The sequence below is a fragment of the Mandrillus leucophaeus genome, unplaced genomic scaffold, assembly GCF_000951045.1.
Source record: "Mandrillus leucophaeus isolate KB7577 unplaced genomic scaffold, Mleu.le_1.0 Scaffold537, whole genome shotgun sequence".
Classification (NCBI taxonomy): domain Eukaryota; kingdom Metazoa; phylum Chordata; class Mammalia; order Primates; family Cercopithecidae; genus Mandrillus; species Mandrillus leucophaeus.
Window position 1 is genome coordinate 1,646,841 of NW_012105775.1, and position 9,850 is coordinate 1,656,690.

At 44.0% G+C, this 9,850-nt stretch overlaps 1 protein-coding gene across 1 annotated transcript in view; it reads right to left on the bottom strand.

Annotated features, from left to right (window-relative positions):
- Nucleotides 1-9,850, bottom strand: part of PCNXL2 (pecanex-like 2 (Drosophila)) — a 345,612-nt gene that overhangs the window by 19,771 nt on the left and 315,991 nt on the right. The window lies entirely within an intron of this gene.

Sequence of the window (9,850 nt, forward strand, 5' to 3'; positions counted from 1 at the left end):
CATGTTTGGGCCCTCATAAGTGCTAGTGTCATGGTGTGGGCATTGTCTTCAGTCATTTTAGGAGCCACCAAAGTACTTGATTGCTGAATGTGACACTAGGATTTCAGGTCAGAACTGGCCTCACATGTCCACTCAAAGTTAGAGTGCTAAAACACAGGTTCTTCTACCCCAATAATCCCCTAGAGACTACCAGCTCCCCAGAGATAATGATACTAACTGCAGAATAATGCAGGAGCCTTTACTATTCTTCTTTGCATTTCTGTATATCATTTCGGGGCTATGTTATTGGATTCAACCACAATATGGAGAGAGGAAATAAAACTAAACGAAATGTCAAATGGATCGTTTAGGTTCTCAGAGAACGTGCATTTCCCAATCCCACCATTTTTTTTTAATGATGAGAGGAAGAGGCAAAAGAGTGAAGCTTAAAACAAAAGATTAAGCAACTTCAGCAAAGTCTCAGGATACAAAATCAACATGCAAAAATCACAAGCATTCATATATACCAATAATAGACAAACAGAGAGCCAAACAATGAGTGAACTGCCATTCACAGTTGCTGCAAAGAGAATAAAATACCTAGGAATACAACTTACAAGAGATGTGAAGGACCTCATCAAGGAGAACTACAAACCACTGCTTAAGGAAATAAGAGAGGACACAAACAAATGGAAAAACATTCCATGCTCATGGATAGGAAGATTCAATATCATGAAAATGGCCATACTGCCCAAAGTAATTTATAGATTCAATGCTATCCCCATCAAGCTTCCATTGACTTTCTTCATATAATTAGAAAAAAATATTTTAATTTCATATGGAACCAGAAAAGAGCCCGTATAGCCAATACAATCCTAAGCAAAAAGAACAAAGCTGGAGGCATCACGCTACCTGACTTCAAACTATACTACAAGGCCACAGTAACCAAAACAGCATGGTAGTGGTACAAAAACAGATACATAGACCAATGGAACAGAACAGAGGCCTCAGAAATAATGCCACACATTTACAACCATCTGATCTTTGACAAACCTGACAAAAACAAGCAATGGGAAAAGGACTCCCTATTTAATAAATGGTGTTGGGAAAACTGGCTAGCCATATGCAGAAAACTGAAACTGGACCCCTTCCTTACACCTTATACAAAAATTAACTCAAGATGGATTAAAGACTTAAATGTTAGACCTAAAACCATAAAAACCCTAGAAGAAAACCTAGGCAATACCATTCAGGACATAGGCATGGGCAAAGACTTCATGACTAAAGCACGAAAAGCAATGGCAACAAAAGCCAAAATTGACAAATGGGATCTAATTATACTAAAGAGCTTCTGCCCAGCAAAAGAAACTATCATCAGAGTGAACAGGCAACCTACAGAATGGGAGAAAATTTTTGCAATCTATCCATCTGACAAAGGGCTACAATCCAGAATCTACAATGAACTTAAACAAATTTACAAGAAAAAACCCCATCAAAAAGTAGGCAAAGGATATGAAGAGACACTTCTCAAAAGAAGACATTCATGTGGCCAAAAAACATATGAAAAACAGCTCATCATCACTGGTCATCAGAGAAATGCAAATCAAAACCACAATTAGATACCATCTCATGCCAGTTAGAATGGCAATCATTAAAAAGTCAGGAAACAACAGATGCTGGAGAGGATATGGAGAAATAAGGATGCTTTTACACTGTTAGTGGGAGTGTAAATTAGTTCAACCATTGTGGAAGACAGTATGGCGATTCCTCAAGGATCTAGAACCAGAAATACCATTGACCCAGCAATCCCATTACTGGGTATATACCCAAAGGATGATAAATCATTCTACTATAAAGATACATGCACACATATGTTTACTGCAGCACTATTCACAATAGCAAAGACTTGGAACCAACCCAAATGCCCATCAATGATAGACTGGATAAAGAAAATGTGGCACATATACACCATGGACTACTATGCAGCCATAAAAACAAATGAGTTCATGTCCTTTGCAGGGACCTAGATAAAGCTGGAAACCATCATTCTCAACAAACTAACACAAGAACAGAAAAGCAAACACTGCATGTTCTCGCTCGTAAGTGGGAGTAGAACAATGAGAACATATGGACCCAGGGAGGGGAACATCACACACCAGGGCCTGTTGGAGGCTGGGGGGCTAGGGGAGGGATAGCATTAGGAGAAATACCTAATGTAGATGACGGGTTGATGGGTGCAGCAAACCACCACAGCATGTGTATACTATGTAACAGACCTGCACGTTCTGCACATGTATCCCAGAACTTAAAGTATAATAATAATAATAATAAAAGAATTCAATTCAATTGTTTTTCATATTTGGCCAACACTCAATTATATAAAAATTACAGCTCCACACACTTACATATTTTTTTAAAAAGATGGATCTTTCAAGATTATTCGGGTGTTCAGGTTCCTAGGATTTTCCTGCCTCGCTTCCATCTCCCACACATCACTCAGAGTTGCCAGGATGAAGAACAGGGGTATCACCCAAGGGAAATCTCTCAGAGCCTGGGGCCTTTAAATTTTGGATGAACCTGGGGAGTAGGTTTGGGAAAGCAACTCATCCTGCATTCCTAGGAGAGGAAGAACAGTTTCTCCTTTTTTTCCTGTGTTTTCTTTCTGTAAGTATTCTCTATGGCAGCCGCCTCTTACAACCCTGGTCTCTCACATCCCCAAGAGGTAGTTACGAGGCAAGTACAAGAAACAGCATCCCTGACAGGGTCGGCTTGGGACAGGATGAGCAGGGCATGTGTGTGAAGGCAGTCTCTGAGGAAGGCTCCTCCTAAGGATTTAATGAGTTTGCTCACTGAGCAAGGCTTCTGATTCAACACAGCGCATTAGACCTGCACATCAGGGAAATAGTTCCACTGATTGCTATTTTAGCATTTCAATGTGATGTACCACTATCATTAATATCTAGGACTCCCTTGAGAAAGAGGCTGCCAAGGCTTCACGGCTTCAGAGCAGACTGTGGGAAACAGGAACAGCCAGGGACTGGTCAGGTGGGGTTCGGGGTGCTGTGGCCTAGAGGAGCCTGGAATCTTCCAGAAAAAGATCCAAGAAGCTATCAAAAGCTTCCTGGGGCCGTGAGCTTTAGCAACTGCCTAAGAGGCACCAAGAAGACTATTTTACAACAGCAGAGTCAGGCTGCAGGTAGGCTGATGCCGAGAATGGAGGCTTCTAAACATGAATAATGACCACTACCTGCTCTCAATAGAAAACATTTGGAAATGCTCCCAGCATCAGATAGGAGCTACATGCCAAAATGAGAGAGCTAACTCCTGAAAAATGGGTGGGATTTATTCAGGAAAGGATTCGGAGGGGCATGATACTTGCTCAGAATGGCCTTGCATGCACATAAGAGAAAAAGCTTTCTCCAGATGTAGAGATGGGGATAGTGGAAAAGGAAGATTAACACCCAGACACCCAGCGCAACATCCACAGACAAAAGAGAAGAGCCAGGAATCGCAGGCATCAGCCTAGTGTTTGCCCAGCTGCATGTGCCCAGCAGCCATCAACTGCTCACTCACCAGCAGAAGAAAGGCAGGCTCCACAGGCTGCCTTTCTAAGATGCTTGAGTTCCATCGAAGGCCACCAACAATGGATATTTTCCCTGTCATTTCTATTTTCAGAGAAAATGAGACATTGGGGTGCTTCCTGCTGTTTCATTACTGAAATGATTCTCAATGTAGAAAACAAAGTCTGAGTTAGAATTCCACTAGATTGGGGATATTATCCCCAGCACCTTAGAGATCAAGGCATCCTAAAAGGAAGGTGTTTCATTACCTGGGTTTTTTTCCCCCGAGAGAATGAAGAGGGGGAAAGTGGCGAGCTGTGACAAGCCAAGCGGGGGTGGGCGGCAGCAGAGGTCTGCGGGACACCTGCAGCACATTTCTGTTGGAGCTTCACAGGGCTGTCTTTTCAAAGCTCTATTGAGAAATGACAGGCTCCCACCCTCAGGCCAACAGCTGGAGCTGGGCTTTTATTACTGGGAAATAGTGTTGCATCTGAGTCATTCAAGGTTGGCCTTCCTGGGGACTAAAACAGCCCCCACTCCCAGCCCTGTGGAGGATGTCAGTGAAGCAGGTCATCTTATCATAGTCGGTCAGCTGGGAAGTCAGTGGTGTGGGATTACACAGGGGCAGAGAGGGCAGGCAGGGCCCTGAAAAAACCTGGCACATGTGTAATCGTGTGTTAGGGGAGCATGTTCACACATAGAAGACCAAAGACTATGGCACTGAGATAAGCTGGCACTAGCTTCCATGGCACCATGGAAGTGCTAAGTACTGTCATAAATAAAAACAGCACTAGAAAAATGTCATGCTTTCAGATGATGAGGAGCTAACACTTGAGTACATTTCCTTTTTAACTGGAAAAAGCTGGAGTATATTGCGTAGGCTGTAACACTGCGCTACTCATTGCAGAATGAATCCATCACTTGCTGTTCTTCTGCTTCCTCACCCACTTCCTGTGACATAGCTGGTGGTTATGTGTGTAGAGGGGAGGCTGGAGCCTCAGTGCAAAGCACAGTTGTTTACAACTTTCCTGGAAATGGCTGTTCTCTGGCTGGAGGCTGGCGCCATTTCCACGATGCCCAGGACAGCCCCCACCACAAAGAACCCTATAGCTCAAAATGTCCATAGTGCCGCTGCTGAGAAACTCTGCTTTTTCAGAAAGACAGAGTAGCAGTGGAGGAGAAGTCTCCAAGTATTGGACAATGGGGTCCTTATCTTAAGTCTTAATGAACCTTGGGATGCAGAGAGAAACAGCTCTAATGTGGGGATAGTTTCTGCAGGACTCACAGGGGGATCTCCAGCACCATGACTGATTTGTTCGTTTTAGTTAATTGCCAAACAGGCCTGTACATACTATGTTATTTACAGATTAGCATTGTGAAGCGCCTTCTGCTGCCGCGCACTGCCATAAACGGAACGCTTGTAGAACATATGTAAACAATTAAGTGTGATTTACTGGCTGGGTGTCCCATGTTTACGGATTAGTAACAGAAATACTCAGAGAGTGTGTGTGCCCGTCTACCTGTCACTGTCCCAGGCTCAGACAGCATCTCCACCTCGGGACTGCAGCACGGTCTCTTCATGTGTGCCTTATTCCTCTCTGTGGAATCCAGCAACCACACACCGGTTTCACGTCAATCCCATGCTCCTGACCACACTCTCCTGCTGTAGTTCCCCAAACAAAAACAACGATCCAAAGGTGTGTACAGTGCCACATGCCTGTAGTTTCAGCGACGTGGAAGGCTGATGTGGGGAGTTCAAAGATGTAGTGCATTCTGATGGCACCTGTGAGTAGCCATTGTACTCCAGCTTGGGCAACATAGAGATGTCCTGTCTCTTAAAACACACACACACACACACACACACACACACACACACACACACACACACAAACAGCACAGTGTTCTAGATGACTAGCACCATCTCTGAGTAACTAAAAGTGAAACAGAAGGAAACACTCTCCATTTGTATGGTGACTTGTGGGTTACTAAGTGCTTTCCAGTCCATAGGCTCCTCTCATTCTCACAGATGCATGATGTAATTATTATAGCCCTTCCATATGAGAAGCAACAGGCCAGAAAAAGTTGAGAAAGAGAGTAAGATGGGTTGGAACAAATACTCAGTATTTTATGCCACACTGAACCAGCACAGAAGAAAACCCACAGCTGCTTCCAGGCCACCTACCTCTCTAGCAAACATGGAGTTGCTTTTATAATGTGTAACTAGAGTCATCTTCTTCTTTATACTTTAGTTTTTTGAGACGGAGTCTCTCTCTGTTGCCCAGGCTGGAGTGCTGTGGCGTGATCTCAGCTCACTGCAACCTCCACCTCCCAGGTTCAAGTGATTCTCGCACCTCAGCCTCCCAAGTAGCTGGGATTACAGGCACCTGCCACCATGCCCGGCTAAATTTTTTTGTATTTTTAGTAGAGACGGGGTTTCACCATGTTGGCCAGGCTAGTCTCGAACTCCTGACCTCAAGAGATCCACTCGCTTCAGCCTCCCAAAGTGCTGAGATTACAGGCGTGAGCCACCACGTCTTAAAGGCCTGCTCAGAGCTGTGTGAGAATGAACTAATCCCTTTAAAGGCTTCAGTTGAGCCACAACACTGAAAGCGCTGTGAGTATAGTTCTCGAACTCATCCCCATCTCACCCCCCTAATTGGTGTGTATACTCTGCACAGACCCTGAATTGAGAGTGTGTTAATACTGCGTTCATAAACTCTTTATCCAGGAAGTTACTCCATTGGCTCTAAAATCAGGACCACCCCTGATTGGGATCCCAGCTCTCTTCTACCTGGTAAAGAACATTCAGAAAGAACACTCGGTAAAGAACACGTGATGTCCCCCAAATAGCTCCAAGGTGCTTCACTTCCTCTAGAGTTCAGGTGCTGCACTGAGAGGCAGCATATGGGCCTACAGGGTTGGAGGGATGGGAGCCAGGAGCTCCAAACTGAAGCTTAAATCTTGGCTCTGATACTTGTCTCTTGCCCTCATTATCATCAATTTCTTTCTGTGTTCACTCATATGATCAATTACTGCCAGGCATATTTAGAGACTTGGTGAGGGTCTTGCTAGGAATTTCTTTCCATGGGTGACCCAGTGCATAAGTGGGGTCTGCGGACAATGGGTGCCTGTTGGTGAGGGGGTGGGACAATTCCAAATACACCCCAGTGTCCAGCATTCACTTTGTCCTATGGGATCAAAGCCTGTGTCCTCAATGACTCAGTAAATGTGTCCAAGTGAGCTGGGTATGGAGGGTGCACAGTGGCAGTACCTCCTATGGGAAAGGCACTGGGCTGGCAGGAAAGGGCAAGATGCCATCCAGGGGTGAAGCATCCCTGAGCTCAGGCCACACTGAGCATCAGAGCCATGACTCCTGCAGCAGGCGCCGTCAGCAGCTCTCAGCATCACAACCCAGCACAGGACAGGTCCACAAGGAAGCATGCGTAGGTGAGAAGGTGGATGCCCCGGAGCAGCTGGGCCACCCCAGGGAAGTGTCCATGCAGAGCTGGGGGGAGTGTGGTGTGTTCCTGCAGAGCAGATGGAGATTAACTGCTGGGAGATGTTGTGGACAGCGGGACAGTGTGGCCAGTAGGAGCGAGGACTCTGGAGTCTGGGCATGACTCTGTGGTGAGACCCGCACAAATCACTTCTCTGTCCTTCAGATATCCCAGCTGTGAAATCGAGCCAATAATACCTATCTCATCCTCTCTCATGCTTTCAGAGAAGACAAAATGCATTAACTCTCCTAACTCGCATTAGCACTCTGCCCAGTATCTAGTGGGCACCGCTGTAAGTGTTCACTGATACTGTTATTGTTATTTTCACCCCTGAACTAGTATATTTCAGCAGTCAATATCCAGGCCACCGTGGCTTCAAACTAAGCACGTTTGAATTGCAGAATCTCATATAATCACTGGAAATAAATTATGTTGGCTAAAGGATTTCAGTGATATTGGTGATATTGCTTCAAATAAATCGTTAAGTGTGAAATAATAATTAACAAAAGAGAAATAACAAAAATGCAAAATTTAATTAAAAATATATTTTTAAAGTATGTTTCACCTCATGATGTTTTAGCAGCAATAGTTCTCTGCTCGGAGGCTCCACATCAAGCAGATCAACTACTATTGTCTGGTGCAAAATCCTTCATAAGCCCGGCCTGATGACCAGGTCTGGGCGGGCTATAGAAGAATCAATCACTTGGCAGCTTGTTCAAAATCACAGATTTCCAAATCCAAGATATAGAGAGTCCATGTCACTGGTTTGTGATGGAGTTTGGGGTCTGTATTCTGATCAAGCTCCCTCGGTGATTCTGAGGTTTGGAGTCACGGGACCAGAGAACCTGCGGTCTCCTAAAGATGCCAAGACATTTCAGAGAAGCAGGGAGCTGGAACCTGGAGGAAAGCCCATACGCCCGGCTGGGGTAGGAGGGGCCTTGCCACACTGCATTAGAATTTAAGGTTCCAGAAACTTCTGTTCCTTTGTAGGCTATCATTTTTTTTCCCCTATGTTTTAAACTTAGATATTTTTCTCATGTTCCAAGATTGTGATTTTAGCTGATAACATGATTTTAATCTCCTAGGTCAGATCTTGCATCCTGTTTACTTTATCGGATTCTGATTTCTGAGTTTCCTTAGTCTGGCAAATGGACCTTAATTTCCTTTACAAGATCATCCACTGTGACATGACAGCTGGCCCCAGTGTGAGGCCTCATCTCCAGTGGAAGTTCAGGAGGAGAAGTTGAGATGATGTCCTAGATTTCTGAAGAGAATATTTCCTCAGCACGCTGTGGGTGGGAGGAGTGTGTAGATGGTAGATGGAGTGACCTCAGACCACAACAGTGACCTCCTGCCACAAGGCAGCATGCCAGGGCTTGGCAGAGCACACTTCGGTTTGGCTTGTTTCCCTATCACTTTTCAAGATCAAATGTGCCTTAAATTTTCTATCCTCTTAGAAGCTTACTCTACTCTGAGTCAGTAAATTTTTTTTTACAAACAAACCTGTTGCTTCTGTAAAATGCAGCCATCTTCTCCTAACCTCTATTGATGGAGCATCAGCTAGAATCCGCCTCATCGCCTTTCATGTATTTGAAGACAGTAATCCAACCATCTCATAGCCGCTGTGGTCACTGAAACTATTTTGACTTCCTACTAAAACATCTCATTATATCTGGATGGATTTCTTCAGTGGGAGACACAGTTTTCCAAGAAGGTATGTCTCAAACCTTAAATCTAAAAAAATAAGTGTTTTCTTGTCACATCCATATGAACCCATTCCATCTCCATAACATATCAACATTTTATTTAAAGACAATTTAGATAAAGGTAGTCTGTTGCTCACTTGTATTTGGCATCTCATTTAAGATGATTTTGAATTTACTCATCTTCCCTAATTTTGCATGCATATATTTTTCTTTCTTCAGGACTACCCATCAAATGTATGTCACTTTTGTAAAGTCAAGACATTTCTCCCAACAAATCGGTCAAGTGAAGCGTATCTTTAAGACCTACCTGGGAAGCCAGCGTTCACCATCACCTGATGTCCTTTAGCACTAACTATGTAAGAATGACTTGTTGCGTCTCCTACAGTACACCTAAGGACATACTCCCCATTTAAAAATTATACAACCATAGAGCACTATGCAAACATACACAATTATGAGCCATTCTTACTTTGCACTTGAATATAATCATACTAAGTAAAAGATTAGCACATTGAGGCTGGGTGCGGTGGCTCACACCTGTAATCCCAGCACTTTTGGAGGCCGAGACAGGCGGATCACCAGGTCAGGAGTTCGAGACCATCCTGGCTAACACGGTGAAACCCTGTCTCTGCTAAAAATACAAAAATTAGTCGGGCGTGGTGGTGGGTGCCTGTATTCCCAGCTACATGGGAGGCTGAGGCAGGAGAATGGCGTGAACCCGGCGGAGCTTGCAGTGAGTGGAGTTCGCGCCACTGCACTCCAACCTGGGTGACAGAGAGAGACTCTGTCCCAAAAAAAAAAAAAAAAAAAAAAAAAAAAAAAAAAAAAAATTAGCACATTGAATCCATCATTGTATAAAAACAGTAATATGACCAAGTAGAGTTTATCTTGGAATTGTAAGGGTGTTTCAACATGAGGAAATCTACTAATGTAACACAACATTAATAGATTAAAGGATAAGAATAATATCATCTGAATTATGGCCCCCAGTTCTATACAAATTCAACATTCTTTTTTTTTTTTTTTTTTTGAGACTGAGTTTCACTCTTGTCGCCCAGGCTGGAGTGCAATGGTCTAGTATTAGGTCAAAGGACGGGGGGAAGTGTGA